Below are 19270 nucleotides of genomic sequence, written 5' to 3'. Positions count from 1 at the left end.
GTATTGGGCCTAGAAATTTCTGATGGTGGCCTTGACTGAACCTGGTTATTCTTCACAACTCAAGTGCTCCTGCCCTGGCTGTCTGATACTCTGTTTTCAGCCACCGAGTCCTAGACTTCAAGTTGCAAGGGTTTCATTTTTCACATTGAAGTCTCTACCTTAAAGGCAGGCCCGGATTTACCTCGCAGGAGCTTATAGGCATCAATGTCCTGGCACCCTAGACTTCACCCTCCACGAACCTACAAACACCAGTTGAACCACACCACGAGTGTGCTGGCTGGTCCAGCTGTCATTTCTCCCTTACTCCCCTTGCCCATCATAGGTAGCTACAGGTATCCCTTAGTATCACAGTGGGTTGCAAAAGTATTCGGCCCCTTGAAGTTTTCCACATTTTGTCACATTACTGCCACAAACATGCATCAATTTTATTGGAATTCCACGTGAAAGACCAATACAAAGTGGTGTACATGTGAGAAATGGATCGAAAATCATACATTATTCCAAACATTTTTTACAAATAAATAACTGCAAAGTGAGGGTGTGCGTAATTATTCGGCCCCCTGAGTCAATAGTTTGTAGAACCACCTTTTGCTGCAATTACAGCTGCCAGTCTTTTAGGGTATGTCTCTACCAGCTTTGCACATCTAGAGACTGAAATCCTTGCCCATTCTTCTTTGCAAAACAGCTCCACCTCAGTCAGATTAGATGGACAGCGTTTGTGAACAGCAGTTTTCAGATCTTGCCACAGATTCTCTATTTGATTTAGATCTGGACTTTGACTGGGCCATTCTAACACATAGATATGTATTGTTTTAAACCATTCTATTGTTGCCCTGGCTTTATGTTTAGGGTCATTGTCCTGCTGGAAGGTGAACCTCCGCCCCAGTCTCAAGTCTTTTGCAGCCTCCAAGAGGTTTTCTTCCAAGTTTGCCCTGTATTTGGCTCCATCCATCTTCCCATCAACTCTGACTAGCTTCCCTGTCCCTGCTGAAGAGATGCATCCCCCGAGCATGATGCTGCCACCACCATATTTGACAGTGGGGATGGTGTGTTCAGAGTGATGTGCAGTGTTAGTTTTCTGCCACACATAGCGTTTTGCATTTTGGCCAAAAAGTTCCATTTTGGTCTCATCTGACCAGAGCACCTTCTGCCACATGGTTGCTGTGTCCCCCACATGGCTTGTGGCAAACTGCAAACGGAACTTTTTTATGCTTTCTGTTAACAATGCCTTTCTTCTTGCCACTCTTCCATAAGAGCCAACTTTGTGCAGTGCACGACTAATAGTTGTCCTATGGACAGAGTCTCCCACCTGAGCTGTAGATCTCTGCAGCTCGTCCAGAGTCACCATGGGCATCTTGACGGCCTTGTCTTGGTAGGTTTACAGTTGTGCCATACTCCTTCCATTTCTGAATGATCGCTTGAACAGTGCTCTCTGGGATGTTCAAGGCTTTGGAAATATTTTTGTAGCCTAAGCCTGCTTTACATTTCTCAATAACTTGATCCCTGACCTGTCTTGTGTGTTCTTTGGACTTCACGGTGTTGTTGCTCCCAATATTCTCTTAGACAACCTCTGAGGCCGTCTCAGAGCAGCTGTATTTGTACTGACATTAGATTACACACAGGTGCACTCTATTTAGTCATTAGCACTCATCAGGCAATGTCTATAGGCAACTGACTGCACTCAGATTAAAGGGGGCTGAATAATTATGCACACACCACTTTGGTGTAATTTATTTGTAAAAAATGTTTGGAACCATGTATGATTTTCGTTCCACTTCTCATGTGTACACCACTTTGTGTTGGTCTTTCATGTGGAATTCCAATAAAATTGATTCATGTTTGTGGCAGTAATATGACAAAATGTGGAAAACTTCAAAGGGGCCGAATACTTTTGCAACCCACTGTAGGTAGCCAGAGGCGCCCTCAGTATTAAGTAGCTAGTGGTTCCCCTGACTAAAGGGAAATCTCATCAGTGGAATGCCGAGAGGTGGGTGAGTAACCTTTGATTTACGCTTCACTTGGGACTTTGCATAGAGAGGGAGAGAGGGAGGCGCTAGGGGAGGGGGAGTGAGCCGCCTTTACACCATCAGGCCCCTGTAGGCATGTGCCTACAGTGCCTTATGGTAAATCCGGCCCTGCTTCAAGGTGCACCAATTCCAGCTATAGAGTTATTGGAATGCATTAAATGGACAGCTGGAGAGCACATAAGTCATTTCTGTATAAGGCTTGGTTCACTTCTCAATGGATTGCTGCCTTGCAGTAACTTTGCTATAATACAGCTATATACAGCTGTAGTACAGCTATTTCTTAGCTGTACTACACATACAAATCATTATATCATAATTTTTTTTTCGCTTCAGTGTCTCTCTATTATCTTTCCCTTTCAGCCTACTGCAACTATGTAGTAAGCTTGCAGTAAACCATGGCAACAGTGCACAGTATGCTTTGGTGTAAAATGCTCCAAGAATTCATGTTGATTGGTTTCTGCCGATGGTTACAAGAATGGTTGGAGAAAAATGGGAATACAATTTAATGGAATGCAGTGGAAGTTCCAAATGTGGTATCTCCCTTTTTGAAAATGAGATGTCCTCACAGCTACCACCTATACCCCATGTGAGAGGTGCCTGCAGAATGCTCCCCTCCCTTGATGGGTCAGTCCCAGTATTCTCAAGTTGGATAGAGTCTACATAAGGCTGGAGAGTCATCCTGATGATTAATCTGCAAGCCATGAGCCAGCTGGGAGACTGCAAGCAGCATCTCCTCTCCACACCTGCTTTGCAAGCTCCTGAAATAGCTGTAACCCCCTCTCTCTTTATCACCCACTATGGGGGGTCTCTAGGTTTAGATAGGTTGCCAGAAGCTCATGGCTTAGACACCACTCTATCCTGCTCTTAACTGAGCACCATACAGTTTTTCTTGTAAACCTCATGTGGTTTTGTATAATAACTTCATACTGTATATTTTTGTGATATTTTATAATTTGCTATCCATCTTATTTTTGTTCCAGAAACATCATTACATGACTCAGCTTACTGCTCCCATACCTGCTAGGTCAAGATATATAACTCTAAAATTCTTCTTTGAATGTGGCCTGTGTTCACTAACTAGGCAGGAGGGTCATTTTACTAACACCATGGGACAAAGTGCCTACAGGAAGAAAAAGTAAGAAACTTCACAGAAGGAAATAATACAGGAGCCAGTCAAGACATCTTTAACCTCCACAAAATCCTCACAGAGGTGCAAGCTTACACTGGTAATAGAGGGTGGCCATGATGTGGTGTTGGAATATGTATTAAGCAACAACAATCTATAATGTGTATAAGATACATTACTTGACAGTCAGGCTATTGGAACAATCAAAGTGCAGTATTATCATACTTTAAAACTACTGGACCTGCCGGGCTCCGGGCGGGTTCAGTGGAGTGCTACTTAAGTTTAACAAATCGCTCTTTAAACTATTTGAGCCAAGCATAATTTAACTGCACATGCTATGGCTGCATAGGGCTCAATTCACAAAGCGGTGATAACCCAGTTAAAGACTTTAGGCGTGATAACCATTTTTATCATGCCTAAACTCAGTTTAGGCATGATAAGTTTAGGCATGATAAGTTTAGGCATGATAAGTTTAGATAAGTTTAGATCGCGTGCAAAGTCCCGCACGCAAAGCAGCGCCATTAAACTCTATGCAAAGTGCACCAGACTTTGCTAGCGCAAAACTTTTGATCAGCTGTGCTCTGCGGTGCTAACCCAGTTGGCGCTTAAACTTATCACGCCTAAAAACTTATTACACCTAAACTTATCATGCCTAAACTTATCACACCTAAACTTATCACACCTAAACTTATCATGCCTAAACAGAGTTTAGGCGTGATAAAGGGCTTTTCACTAGCGTGCTAACTGTTAGCACCGCTTTGTGAATCAGGCCCATAGGGTGCGCAGGGAATTATAACACTCTCTGCTGTCATTAAACTGCACTGCTGTAGCAGCGCATCTTAGGGAATCAACCTCAAAGAGTGCTGATTAATATCTATTTCTCATGCATTCTACATTGCTGCACACTAAGAAGCTAGTTTATATAGCTTTTCTAACAGGTGGACATAAGTATTTTCTTGTGACTCCATAATCATGTATGCTTGAGCCAGATGAGCATGGGTGTTTATGATGAGGGGAGGCAAAGGAGACTCCTCCAATCCTGTCCTTCCGGGGGGAAGCAAATGCATTTGTTCTGCTAAAAAAACAAAGGGTTGGATAATTTTGTACGTGAAATGTAGGTAACTAACTCTATAACATGCTGTACCCATGAGTACACACCAGGGGCGTTGCTAGCCCCAAAGATCAATGGCACGTGCCCCAGATCTATTCTGTGGTGCCCCTGATGTCCCCCAGGCAGAGCAGAGCAACAACAGCACCCAGCATGGCACCACACAGTACCCAGCATGCTCATAGAGGCACCACCGCATCCAGCATGGCAATACACAGCACCTAACATGGCAATACAGCACCCAGCATGCATCATGGGCACCATAGCACCTAGCATGACATCATAACACCCAGCATGGCATCACAGAACACAGCAATGGGGGTATGCTTAGTGCTACGGTGCTTCTGTGTGGGCATATTGGGTGCTGTGATGCCATGCTAGATGCTGTAATGGCTTTATTGGGGCATGCGGGAAGCTGTGGTTTTTCTATGGTAGCATGCTGAGAGTTGTGGTGCCTCAATGGGAGGCCCATGGGAGCATGGGAGGGGGTCCACTAGAAGGTCAGGGAATGCTATGGGGGGACTGGCAGCAGGCCAGCTCACCCAACAGAAAGCCAGACCAGTGTAGAAGCCAGGTAACTGCCTAGTTATGTTTAAATGACACTGCCTATTTATGTGATATGCTGCATTTTTGTTTTGTATTAATGGAGATGGGGGCTTCATCCAACATTTTGCTGGGCAGGCCTACTTAGACCACTGTTAAGTTCACGTAAATTTGGCCCCACCCATGACCACACCCACATTACGGTGCATGGCCATACCCATCTTTCGGCTGGAGTGCCCAAAAGTACCCTGGATCTCTTAGGATCCTAGGAACGCCCCTGGTACACACATATTCCAGTTTATTTTAACAGACATAGTAAAAGGAATATTCAGTACCTTAGTTTTCCAAATAAATAATTCCACAGGGAAAATTGAATTTTTTTATTCATTTGACAATTACACTTATTTGTAGGACATAGAGAGAGATATACTACTACCAATTAAGAGAAAGTACATTCCTGAGCCTAACATTAGCAAAGCACAAAATAGATGGATCAGTTCATCTCGGCGCGCAGCTCCGAGAGCCGAGCACCGAAGCTGGGCGCCGTCATAGCAGCAATGCTATGATGCGTGCCCTGCGTAGCGGTAATTCGGGGGCCGGGGCTCTGGCAGCTGCCAGACTCCGAATTACATCTCCCTCTGAGTTGCGACAACTCGGAGGGGGAATAGTACTTAACACTGCCTGTGAGTTTAGCGGCAGCCGGGAAAGCCGTCATTCGGCTCTCCCCGCGCCGAACTGAGCGGCACTGTCATAATATGTACTCCAAAATAGATTATAAAAAAAAATGTGTCAGACACAAACCTCAGATTAGTAAATATTGGAAAACCTTAAAGCAAAATTAAAGTCATAATTTCTCTGCCGATAGGTTAGTCATAGGTTAGACACAATATTTAAATTTCTATGAACAAACTCTTGTTAAAGAGACTCCGTAACAAAAATTGCATCCTGTTTTTTATCATCCTACAAGTTGCAAAAGCTATTCTAATGTGTTCTAGCTCACTGCAGCATGTTCTACTATCACAGTCTCTGTAATAAATCAATGTATCTTTCCCCTGTCAGACTTGTCGGCCTGTGTCTGGAAGGCTGCCAAGTTCTTCAGTGTTGTGGTTCTGCTATGAACTCCCCCTTCCAGGCTCCTCTATGCACACTGCCTGTGTATTATTTAGATTAGAGCAGCTTCTCTCTTCTCTCTTATCTTTTACAAGCTGGATAAATCGTCCTCTGAGCTGGCTGGGCTTTCACATACTGAAGAATTACAGACAAGGGCAAAGCTGTTTGCAGGAGAAAAAAGAGCAGCCTGAAACTTCAGTGCATGAGAACTGCAGGGGGAAAGAAACACACAAATGATCTCTTGAGATTCAAAAGGAAGGCTGTATACAGCCTGCTTGTGTATGGATGTATTTTCTATGTGTGGACATACTGTACATCAATCTACTTCCTGTTTTGGTGGCCATTTTGTTTGTTTATAAACAAACTTTTTAAAACTGTTTTTAACCACTTTTAATGCGGCGAGGAGCGGCGAAATTGTGTCAGAGGGTAATAGGAGATGTCCCCTAACGCACTGGTATGTTTACTTTTGTGCGATTTTAACAATACAGATTCTCTTTAAAAAAAAAGTGCATGAGAGGATTTGTGGGCTCACATTCTTTTTCACCTGGGAGCCTCCTTATTAGTCACTGAGCTGTGCCACACCAAGGCACATTAAGCTTTCCATGTTATACTGAAGGTGGCGCTGCAATAGTAACTAAATAAAAATTCAGATATAGCAGAGTTTTGGTGATACACCCAAAAATATTACCCGCTAACGACACTCAATATAACTCTTCCTGCTGCTTCCTTAGTATTAGGTGGGGGTACCCAACCCTACACCTCAACAAAAGAAATCAAATACTAATTGCAAAAAGGAGCGCTGGACATCAAAAGATATATACATATAATACTGGTATCAATTTTATTTCTGAAGCACAAATGTACTGTATATTAAAATACAATAGTGATGAACAACCCCCTCACTCAAACCATCCACACATTTGTATAGGGACCACCTGATGCCAATAAAAAAGATTGTATAAAATATATATATATATATATATATATATGAAAATATATATATATATATATATATATATATATATATATATATATATATATATATATATATATATATATATATATACTAAAAAATCAAAATACATATATGATCAATTGCTTCAAAATCAAGGGAGTATAAAAAATTGGAGTCAATCCACAGTATACAGTATATACAAACTCCCTTTGTAAGAATCAGGTTGATGATCCAAATGAAATCTAAAATTGACTGCAATGTCCACAGTACAGTATATAGCAATACGTGCCTTCTTCCACACGACTGCGCCGGCCCAACTGTCACTAAGAGCGCTGCTCTAAACACAATCTGCGTATGGATTACCTCAGAGGGTGCAGTCCCAAGGCATCAGAATCCTCGCTTTGTCTCCGCTCTCCAAACTGACAGCGCATCCGGGCTCGTAACTACGGCTGGATGTTATGCAGCCCGACAGTGTCCAGATTTCCTAGTGACGTCACTTCCTCCCACTGTCCTCCTGCGCTCCAGTAAATAGAGCGGTGGTATTTCCCTGCGTTCCACCGCAGGAAGGACAGTGCTAGTACAGAGGATAGGTTTGCAGATAATTTCCAACTACAGGAACCTCCACTGTATTGCACTAGGATCTTCTGGGGCGCCCCTCCTAGCTCAGATGAATAAAACTCTACCCCCATAGTACAATCACACCTATTTCATGAGCCCAAACATTTCCATTCCTTCATTTAAACCTTTTGGAGAGATGGTGTCCAGATCAAAGATCCACCGGCTTTCAGCTCTGGACATTTTAGCGATAAAATCCCCTCCCCATTGATCCCTATTTATTATTTCTATTCCGAAAAACACTATGTTAAAGGCCTCACAATTATGAAATCTCTTAAAATATTTTGAGAGGGGGTGCTCCTCCCACCCCTTTCTAATATTGTTCACATGTTGACCAATCCTCTTATATAGCTCCCTTTTAGAAAACATGTGGATCTGAGCTAGGAGGGGCGCCCCCGAAGATCCTAGTGCAATACAGTGGAGGTTCCTGTAGTTGGAAATTATCTGCAAACCTATCATCTGTACTAGCACTGTCCTTCCTACGGTGGAACGCAGGGAAATCCCACCGCTCTATTTAATGGAGTGCAGCAGGACAGTGGGAGGAATTGACGTCACTAGGAAATCCGGACACTGTCGGGCTGCATAACATCCAGCCGTGGTTACGAGCGCGGATGCGCTGTCAGTTTGGAGAGCGGAGACGTAGCGAGGATTCTGATGCCTTAAGACGGCACCCTCTGAGGTAATCCATACGCAGATTGTGTTTAGAGCAGCGCTCTTAGCAACAGTTGGGCCGGCGCAGTCGTGTGGAAGAAGGCACATATTGCTATATACTGTGGACATTGCAGTCAATTTTAGATTTCATTTGGATCATCAACTTGATTTTTACAAAGGGAGTTTGTATATACTGTATACTGTGGATTGACTCCAATTTTTTATACTCCCATGATTTTGAAGCGATTGATCATATATGTATTTTGATTTTTTAGTATATATATATTTATATATATATATATATATATATATATATTTTTTTTTTTTATAAAATCTTTTTTATTGGCATCAGGTGTTCCCTATACAAATGTGTGGATGGTTTGAGTGAGAGGGTTGTTCATCACTATTGTATTTTAATATACATTTGTGCTTCAGAAATAAAATTGATACCAGTATTATACTGTATGTATATATCTTTTGATGTCCAGCGCTCCTTTTTGCAATTAGTGTATGACATAAAGCTTTCCAGGCTGCTGGAAAATTGTTTTATCTAAAATTGTAGGAGATAAGGCTTCATTTTTAGAAGGCTTTGGTGTGCATTGATTACTGATTATAAGCAGGGCACTGCTATTTTTCTAATTTCTCAGCTTCCTGAAAATGGAAATCCTAGCAAAAATCCATGTATGTAGACGTTTAAGCTTAAGGAGAACCTAAAGTAAAAAAAAAACAAAAACGAGATGAACTCACCTGGGGCTTCCCTCAGCCCCCTGCAGACGATCGGTGCCCTCACAGCTCCGCTCCGATGTCACAGGACCCGCCGGCGAACACTTCCGGTTTCGCCGTCACCGGCCGACAGGCATGGGAACGCGAGTGATTGTTCGCGTTCCCAGCCTGTATATCGCCCCCTATGCTGCTATTGCGCCCCCCCCCCCCCCCGTGTACTGTATGCATCTATCCCCCCTGATCACCTGCCAATCACCTGTCAATCACCTGTCAATCACCTGTCAATCACCCATCAATCACCCCCTGTCACTGCCACCCATCAATCAGCTTCTAACCTGCCCCTTGCGGGCAATCTGATCACCCACCCACACCAATAGATCGCCTGCAGATCTGACATCAGATCACCTCCCAAGTGCAGTGTTTACATCTGTTCTCTACTCTAAACACCCACTAATTACCCATCAATCACCCCCTATCACCACCTGTCACTGTTACCCATCAGATTAGACCCTAATCTGCCCCTTGCGGGCACCCAATCACCCGCCCACACGCTCAGATTGCCCTCAGACCCCCCCCCATATCAATTCGCCAGTGCATTATTTACATCCGTTCTTCCCTGTGATAACCCACTAATCACCTGTCAATCACCTGTCAATCACCCCCTGTCACTGCCACCCATCAATCACACCCTGTCACTGCCACCCATCAATCAACCCATCAATCAGCCCCTAACCTGCCCCTTGCGGGCAATCTGATCACCCACCCACACCAATAGATCGCCCGCAGATCCGACGTCAGATCACCTCCCAAGTGCATTGTTTACATCTGTTCTCTACCCTAAACACCCACTAATTACCCATCAATCACCCATCAATCACCCCCTATCACCACCTGTCACTGTTACCCATCAGATCAGACCCTAATCTGCCCCTTGCGGGCACCCAATCACCCGCCCACACGCTCAGATTGCCCTCAGACCCCCCCTTATCAATTCGCCAGTGCATTATTTACATCTGTTCTTCCCTGTAATAACCCACTGATCACCTGTCAATCACCTGTCAATCACCTATCAATCACCCATCAATCACCCCCTGTCACTGCCACCCATCAATCACCACTGTCACTGCCACCCATCAATCACCCCTGTCACTGCCACCCATCAATCAGCCCCTAACCTGCCCCTTGCGGGCAATCTGATCACCCACCCACACCAATAGATCGCCCGCAGATCCGACATCAGATCACCTCCCAAGTGCAGTGTTTACATCTGTTCTCTACCCTAAACACCCACTAATTACCCATCAATCACCCCCTATCACCACCTGTCACTGTTACCCATCAGAATAGACCCTAATCTGCCCCTTGCGGGCACCCAATCACCCGCCCCACACGCTCAGATTGCCCTCAGACCCCCCTTATCAATTTGCCAGTGCATTATTTACATCTGTTCTTCCCTGTAATAACCCACTGATCACCTGTCAATCACCTGTCAATCACCTATCAATCACCCCCTGTCACTGCCATCCATCAATCACCCCCTGTCACTGCCACCTATCAATCAGCCCCTAAACTGCCCCTTGCGGGCAATCTGATCACCTACCCACACCATCAGATTGCCCCAGACCTACCCTCAGATCACCTTCAAAGTGCATTGTTTACATCTGTTCTGCCATCTAATCACCCACTGATCACCCATCAATCAGCCCCTGTCACTGATACCCATCAGATTAGACCCCTATCTGCCCCTAGGGCACCCAATCACCCGCCCACACGCTCAGATTGCCCTCAGACCCCCCCCCCCATATCAATTCGCCAGTGCATTATTTACATCCGTTCTTCCCTGTGATAACCCACTAATCACCTGTCAATCACCTGTCAATCACCCCCTGTCACTGCCACCCATCAATCACACCCTGTCACTGCCACCCATCAATCAACCCATCAATCAGCCCCTAACCTGCCCCTTGCGGGCAATCTGATCACCCACCCACACCAATAGATCGCCCGCAGATCCGACGTCAGATCACCTCCCAAGTGCATTGTTTACATCTGTTCTCTACCCTAAACACCCACTAATTACCCATCAATCACCCATCAATCACCCCCTATCACCACCTGTCACTGTTACCCATCAGATCAGACCCTAATCTGCCCCTTGCGGGCACCCAATCACCCGCCCACACGCTCAGATTGCCCTCAGACCCCCCCTTATCAATTCGCCAGTGCATTATTTACATCTGTTCTTCCCTGTAATAACCCACTGATCACCTGTCAATCACCTGTCAATCACCTATCAATCACCCATCAATCACCCCCTGTCACTGCCACCCATCAATCACCACTGTCACTGCCACCCATCAATCACCCCTGTCACTGCCACCCATCAATCAGCCCCTAACCTGCCCCTTGCGGGCAATCTGATCACCCACCCACACCAATAGATCGCCCGCAGATCCGACATCAGATCACCTCCCAAGTGCAGTGTTTACATCTGTTCTCTACCCTAAACACCCACTAATTACCCATCAATCACCCCCTATCACCACCTGTCACTGTTACCCATCAGAATAGACCCTAATCTGCCCCTTGCGGGCACCCAATCACCCGCCCCACACGCTCAGATTGCCCTCAGACCCCCCTTATCAATTTGCCAGTGCATTATTTACATCTGTTCTTCCCTGTAATAACCCACTGATCACCTGTCAATCACCTGTCAGTCACCTATCAATCACCCCCTGTCACTGCCATCCATCAATCACCCCCTGTCACTGCCACCTATCAATCAGCCCCTAAACTGCCCCTTGCGGGCAATCTGATCACCTACCCACACCATCAGATTGCCCCAGACCTACCCTCAGATCACCTTCAAAGTGCATTGTTTACATCTGTTCTGCCATCTAATCACCCACTGATCACCCATCAATCAGCCCCTGTCACTGATACCCATCAGATTAGACCCCTATCTGCCCCTAGGGCACCCAATCACCTGCCCACACCCTCAGAACACCCTCAGACCCCAGCCCTGATCACTTCGCCAGTGCATTGCTTGCATCTATTTCCCCCCTCTAATCACACCTTGAGACACCCATCAATCACCTCCTGTCACCACCTGTCACCCCCTAGCACACCTACCCATCAGATCAGGCCCTAATTTTCCCCGTGTGGGCTCTTGATCACTCGGCCAAACCTTCAGACCCCCCTCAGACCCCCTTCCGATCACCTCCCCAGTGCATTGATTGCATCTATTTTCCCCTCTAACCACCCCCTGAGACACCCATCAATCACCTCCTGTCACCCCCCTAGCACTCCTATCCATCAGATCAGGCCCAATACAACCTGTCATCTAAGAGGCCACCCTGCTTATGACCAGTTCCACAAAATGTGCCCCCTCATAGACCACCTGTCATCAAAATTTGCAGATGCTTATACCCCTGAACAGTCATTTTGAGAAATTTGGTTTCCAGACTACTCACGGTTTTGGACCCGTAAAATGCCAGGGCAGTATAGGAACCCCACAAGTGACCCCATTTTAGAAAAAAGACACCCCAAGGTATTCTGTTAGGTGTATGACGAGATCATAGAAGATTTTATTTTTTGTCAACAGTTAGCGGAAATTGATTTTTATTGGTTTTTTTTCACAAAGTGTCATTCTTCACTAACTTGTGACAAAAAATAAAATCTTCTATGAACTCACCATACACCTAACGGAATACCTTGGGGTGTCTTCTTTCTAAAATGGGGTCACTTGTGGGGTTCCTATACTCCCCTGGCATTTTAGGGGCCCTAAACCGTGAGGAGTAGTCTAGAAAACAAATGCCTCAAAATGACCTGTGAATAGGACGTTGGGCCCCTTAGCGCACCTAGGCTGCAAAAAAGTGTCACACATGTGGTATCGCCGTACTCAGGAGAAGTAGTATAATGTGTTTTGTGGTGTATTTTTACACATACCCATGCTGGGTGGGAGAAATCTCTCTGTAAATGGACAATTGTGTGTAAAAAAAAAATCAAACAATTGTCATTTACAGAGATATTTCTCCCACCCAGCATCTGTATGTGCAAAAATACACCACAAAACACATTATACTACTTCTCCTGAGTACGGCGGTACCACATGTGTGGCACTTTTTTACACCCTAACTGCGCTAAGGAGCCCAAAGTCCAATGAGTACCTTTAGGATTTCACAGGTCATTTTGCAACATTTGGTTTCAAGACTACTCCTCACGGTTTAGGGCCCCTAAAATGCCAGGGCAGTATAGGAACCCCACAAATTACCCCATTTTAGAAAGAAGACACCCAAAGGTATTCCGTTAGGAGTATGGTCAGTTCATAGAAGATTTTATTTTTTGTCACAAGTTAGCGGAAAATGACACTTTGTGAAAAAACACAATTAAAATCAATTTCCGCTAACTTGTGACAAAAAAAAAATCTTCTATGAACTCACCATACTCCTAATGGAATACCTTGGGGTGTCTTCTTTCTAAAATGGGGTCACTTGTGGGGTTCCTATACTGCCCTGGCATTTTAGGGGCCCTAAACCGTGAGGAGTAGTCTTGAAACCAAATGTCGCAAAATGACCTGTGATATCCTAAAGGTACTCATTGGACTTTGGGCCCCTTAGCGCAGTTAGGGTGCAAAAAAGTGCCACACATGTGGTATCGCCATACTCAGTAGAAGTAGTATAATGTGTTTTGGGGTGTATTTTTATTCATACCCATGCTGAGTGGGAGAAATATCTCTGTGAATAGACAATTGTGTGTAAAAAAAAATAAAAAATTGTCATTTACGGAGATATTTCTCCCACCCAGCATGGGTATGTGTAAAAATACACCCCAAAGCACATTATACTACTTCTCCTGAGTACAGCAATACCACATGTGTGGCACTTATTTGCAGCCTAACTGCGCTAAGGGGCCCAAAGTCCAATGAGCATCTTTAGGCTTTACAGGGGTGCTTACAATTAGGCCCCCCCAAAATGCCAGGACAGTGAACACACCCCACAAATGACCCCATTTTGGAAAGTAGACACTTCAAGGTAATCAGAGAGGAGCATAGTGAGTCCGTGGCAGATTTAATTTTTTTTTTTTTGTCGCAAGTTAGAAGAAATGGAAACTTTTTTTTTTTTGTCACAAAGTGTCATTTTCCGCTAACTTGTGACGAAAAATAAAATCTTCTATGAACTCACCATGCCTCTCACTGAATACTTTGGGATGTCTTCTTTCCAAAATGGGGTCATTTGGGGGGTATTTATACTATCCTGGAATTTTAACACCTCATGAAACATGACAGGTGGTTAGAAAAGGCAGAGATGCTTCAAAATGGGAAAATTCACTTTTGGCACCATAGTTTGTAAACGCTATAACTTTTACCCAATCCAATAAATATACACTGTAGCAGAATAACTTTCATGCTCAAATGTATAGGAAATTTTACTTTATTTGAAAAATGTCAGCACAGAAAGTTAAAAAAGTCATTTTTTTTGACAAAATTCATGTCTTTTTTGATGAATATAATAAAAAGTAAAACTCGCAGCAGCAATCAAATAGCACCAAAAGAAAGCTGTATTAGTGACAAGAAAAGGAGGTAAAATTCATTTAGGTGGCAGGTTGTATGACCGAGCAATAAACCGTGAAAGCTGCAATGGTCTGAATGGAAAAAAAGGCTCTGGTCCTTAAGGGGCGAAAAGACTGTGGTCCTCAAGTGGTTAATTGCCCCACTGTAATTTTGGGGCCAGCAAGTCCACCCCCTGTCGGAACTAGCTTCCTCTTTCTGCTCTGATTTAGGCAATCTTTCGTTATTAGCAGTGGCGTAGCTACAAACCTCTGGGCCCCGATGCGGAATTTGGATGTGCACCCCCCCCCCGGCAACAACCGCCCCCCCCCCTCAACACCCGACGCACACACATATCCGAATCCCTATAGCTGTGCATGGCATGGATATATCAGTTCAGCTTTGCAGCAGCATGGGTGCCACGTTCAATTTGCAGACATACGCAGCACCCAGAGGAAATAGGGCAATTAGTAGCAAGATGCCTTTAATTAGATAGATTACTATCAGTATAGGCATAGAATAAAGATGCATACACACATTCAATTTTGATTGGTCAATCACTGACCAATTTTACCACTGCATGTAGTATGAGGGCCAAGAGACTTTGAATACTGTGAACAGAGCTGGGCTCTCATAATACCTAGAAGTAGTAAAATTAGCTATTCAAAATTGTATGCGTGTACCAGGCTTTACAGCTAATACTGTACATACAATACAGCTGGTTTACAATCAGTACAGGCATTTTACCACACTAGATCACCGCGCTCACTTGCCTTGTAAAAAAATCAGAAGATGCACATAGTGCCCAGTACAGTCTGCAACTGGCTACAGTGAACACCCCGTTCCGCACTCCAGGGGGTAGTGCCACCACCAGAATAAGGGTAAAAACGTTCAGCTCCCCCTTTGTGGGTGCACTCACTAAAAGCGCGTCTTTTACTATTGCACATCACATCCACATCCGTAAGTCAATCCAGCCAGCCAAGGAGTAGGATCAGCGTATGACAATAAAACTCATTTATTTAAAAGTTTTAAAATGCAGGCTTACAGGCTATTTCATTACCACTCCGTCCGCGGATATCATAGAGCAGCACAAATACCCTCTCCTGCCTTTACTTCCTCACTGACGTCAGCGCGCCTCCGACTCCGCCCTACGCGTTTCGTCACATCACGGTGTGTGACGAAACGCGTAGGGCGGAGTCGGAGGCGCACTGACGTCAGTGAGGAAGTAAAGGCATTTTCCTCAGGCGAAGTCAGCTGTGGTGCCTCAATTGGAGGGCCGTGGGAGCATGGGAGGATGTCCACTAGAAGGTCAAGGAATGCTACAGGGGGGGGGGGACTACCAGATAACATGGTGGCAAGCCAGATCACCCAGCAGAAAGCCAGCCAGCACAGAAGTCAGGTAACTCTGCCCAGTTATGTTTAAGTGAAACTGCCTATTTATATGCTGCATTTTTTGTGTTTTTGTGTTTTTTTCTGTATTAATGGAGAGGAGGGCTTCATCCAACATTTTGCTGGGCAGGCCTTTTTAAGACCGCTGTTAAGTTCATATAATATTGGCTCCACCCATGACCACACCCACGTTATTTTACGTGGCCACACCCATTTTTTGGCTGGAGTGCCCAAAAGTGCCCCGGATCTCTTTCGATCCTACCAACGCCCCTGGATCCCTGGTCTTGTGACATGCAAATTGAAGGTCAACACACTACTCATGTAACCCGATTTATCCTCTGTGTTCTGCCCTGGGTGAGAGGAATCCACCAGACACTGACTCAGATGTGAATATCAAGGATTTATTTGCGACCTTAAAGGGATACTGTAGGGTGTCGGGGGAAAATTAGGGGCTTCTAATGGTCTACCGCAGACATCCTGTGCCCGCGCAGCCACTCACCGATGCTCCAGGCCTGCCTCCGGTTCACTTCTGAAATTTCAGACTTTAAAGTCTGAAAACCGCTGCGCCTGCGTTGCCGTGTCCTCGCTTCCCCTGATGTCACCAGGAGCGCACGGCGTAGGCACAGACCATACTGGGCCTGCACAGAACGCTCCTAGGGCCATCAGCGGGAGTGAGGACACGGCAACGCAGGCGCAGTGATTTTCAGACTTTAAAGTCTGAAATTCCAGAAGTGAACCAGAGGCGGGGCCAGAGCATAGGGGAGTTGCTGCGCGGGCACAGGATGTCTGTGGGGGACCTTTAGAAGCCTAGGGTAACTTCAACTCATTTTCCCCTGACCCCCTACAGTGTCCCTTTAACAATGGTCAACTGGTAACTTCACTCAACCAGTATAACTCTCAACACAAATATACACTTTCCTTGCACATCACAGGTCAAAAATACAATCTTCTCCTTTCACAGCCAGTGCACCGGTACAAGCTGCGGGATAAAAAGGTTAGGTTACACAAACACTTTTACATACAATTGAGCTACACAGGTCTTATTCTCTTACAATCATCAACCACTTTTCAATACAACTGTGAGAAAACGTGGAAAAGCCGCCGCGTCTGCTGAAAGCAAGGCGGCTGATTCCGCGTCCAACGCGGTGGTTTGCACGCGTAGACATGCGTCTAGTAGTGTGGCAGAACGCGGAAAAGCCGCCGCACGTTCTAATAGCAAAGCGGCTGTTTCGCGTCCAAGGTGGCGGTTTGTACGCAGCAGCGTGCCTTTAGAGTGGCTGGGTCTGTTAGTCCACATAGATGGATGAAGAGCTACGCGCGCGCGGGCCAGAAGTCAGGACCTTTATACCAGCAGGGGAAGTGTCAGCTGATCAGGACGATCAGCTGATTCCTGCTGGACTCATGATTGGCTGAGTGGCTCGGGCGGGACAGCAGAGTTCAGCTACTATATATTCTGCTTGCTTGTCAGTTGCTGGTTGTCTGCCATTGCAAACACTTTGTGGAAGCATTCAGACCATAGTCAGATCCTTACAGTGTGTTTGAACCAAGAAGACTTTGGAATTCACACTGAGCCAGATTGCTTTGTACTGTTTATTTGTTGACCAGTTCCAGGGTGTTGAGATCAAGGCCCTCACACCCAAGATTAGGAATCTGTGTTATCATTCTGTTATACTTCAGACTAGTTCCAGGGTGTTGATGATCAAGGACCTCACACCCAAGATTAGGGAATCGTATTGTCTTTGTGTTATATTCCAGACTAGTTCCAGGGTGTTGACGATCACGGACCTCACACCCAAGACTAGGGAATTGTATTATCATTTATGTTATGCTCCAGACTAGTTCCAGGGTGTTGTGACTACGGACCTCACACCCAGACTAGGATTGTGCTATTACTGTATTACATTAGCCCAGTCCAGGGCAATACCTTTCATATTAGCTGCAGGGCTTCCTGCAACCCAGCCTCGGTCCCTCGCCCAGGGGTCCACAGGCAACAGGAATATCACCCACAGTCAGGGGTGAATTCCTCAGGAGTCTTGGGCCGCCAGCTTCTCTGGTGGTCTCCACTCAGAGTTGTTACTGTTGCACCAAACACTCTCACTATTCTGGTATCCAGAGGTTAGCAATACATCTGTATTATCGCTGATTCTGCAGATCATCGATAATCAGGCGTATATCTGCGTTCTTGGTGGTGCTGCAGATCGCCAAGAATCAGATACTCTCTGCGTGCTGACACCAATCGTTACAACAACACTTTTGATCACAGTACTATTCACTGAGGTATAGGGGCTTGGGTAGGGACAGGTCTGCTGAGCAATTCAGTTCCTATACAGTCTCAGTCCCTTGCTGCCAACTCCAAGCTATCATGCTCAGCAAAACCTTAGGGTGTTAATGGCTCTCCTTAATATGGTACTGAAGCAACTTACACAGTTTTGTTGGTTGGTATATGGCATCCAAATGATGTTTACTTTACTCAGAAGATCTCTCAGACTCTTGCTCTATCTACTGTACTTCTCAAACTCTCTTTATGTGAATCCCCAAGTAAAATAATAACTAAGAATACAAAAAATAATCAAATCAACCAATAAGGGGTTAGAGAAATAAAAGGAAAATAAAATACAAAACAAAATTAACCAATGCACCCAGCTGTACCACCAATAACTCTCGCTATACTGTATACTGAATAAGCTCTAACTACAGTAATGGTAACACTGGTTCACCAACTTTGTTGAATATTTTCTCTGTCAGATGTCACTCTGCTTTTCACTGTAGTTCTCTTAGTAGCACTGGATGCAGTGTGATTCCAATACCAATCTTCTCCTTTACTGTTGGCAGGTTAACCGATCTAGTTAAGTTTCACTGACAAGTTCTCTTTGTCTCAAAGGCTCTTGCTCTCTCTCTCTCTTAGTTTTGCACTCAGATAACACAGAAATAGCACTTTGGTTCACTTCTCATATCAGGCTTTTAGTAAAGAACTGAAGAACAAATCAACTGATGAACTGATGAATTATGAACTGATGCAGGCTGACAGGCAACTGATGCGGCTGAGCTATATGTCACTGAGGGGTTTATCAGAGGTTATTCACTTTTCTGGTGACAAAATTCACTCACACTTAATATACTTGACCACAGTCTCTGTTTCTTTGGCAATACAGTACTATATTGCATAAATGAACTGATTATCATCACAATGTCACTGTTTCTTTAAGGCTTTATCAGACAGGCAGATTTTAATCACACCACCTTCATCAGAATATGCCATTCTGTATGCTGGGGTTAACTGTCACTATTCTCAGACAACCTCCACTGAACTCTGGCCCTTTTCTGATCACAACGTGTGTCTTGATGCTGGCGCAAGGCCTATACTCAACTGGCCTGACAGGGTCTTTCTCCTCCTGTGCCCGCCTGGATCTGGCCTGCTGTCTCTTTAAACAGTCTCCGGTCACTGCTTTGGGCTCTATCACCGCTGCCCCCACTC

The 19270-nt window shown here is 45.0% G+C and overlaps 1 protein-coding gene across 8 annotated transcripts in view; it reads left to right on the top strand.

The window, feature by feature from the left end:
• The window catches only part of LOC137516318 (prostaglandin reductase 1-like), a 496699-nt gene that overhangs the window by 99145 nt on the left and 378284 nt on the right, over positions 1–19270 (top strand). For 6 of the 8 annotated variants that reach the window (XM_068234355.1, XM_068234353.1, XM_068234354.1 and 3 more), the window contains one exon: positions 3008–3253. The exons of the other annotated variants lie outside the window; for them this stretch is intronic. The gene's annotated coding sequence lies outside the window, so the exon portion shown is untranslated. The remainder of the gene's footprint in view (positions 1–3007; positions 3254–19270) is intronic. 8 annotated transcript variants of the gene reach the window in all.

The sequence above is a fragment of the Hyperolius riggenbachi genome, chromosome 1 (assembly GCF_040937935.1).
Source record: "Hyperolius riggenbachi isolate aHypRig1 chromosome 1, aHypRig1.pri, whole genome shotgun sequence".
NCBI lineage: Eukaryota > Metazoa > Chordata > Amphibia > Anura > Hyperoliidae > Hyperolius > Hyperolius riggenbachi.
The sequence above is the reverse complement of the archived record's forward strand: the minus strand, read 5'-3'. Positions and strand labels throughout refer to the sequence as shown.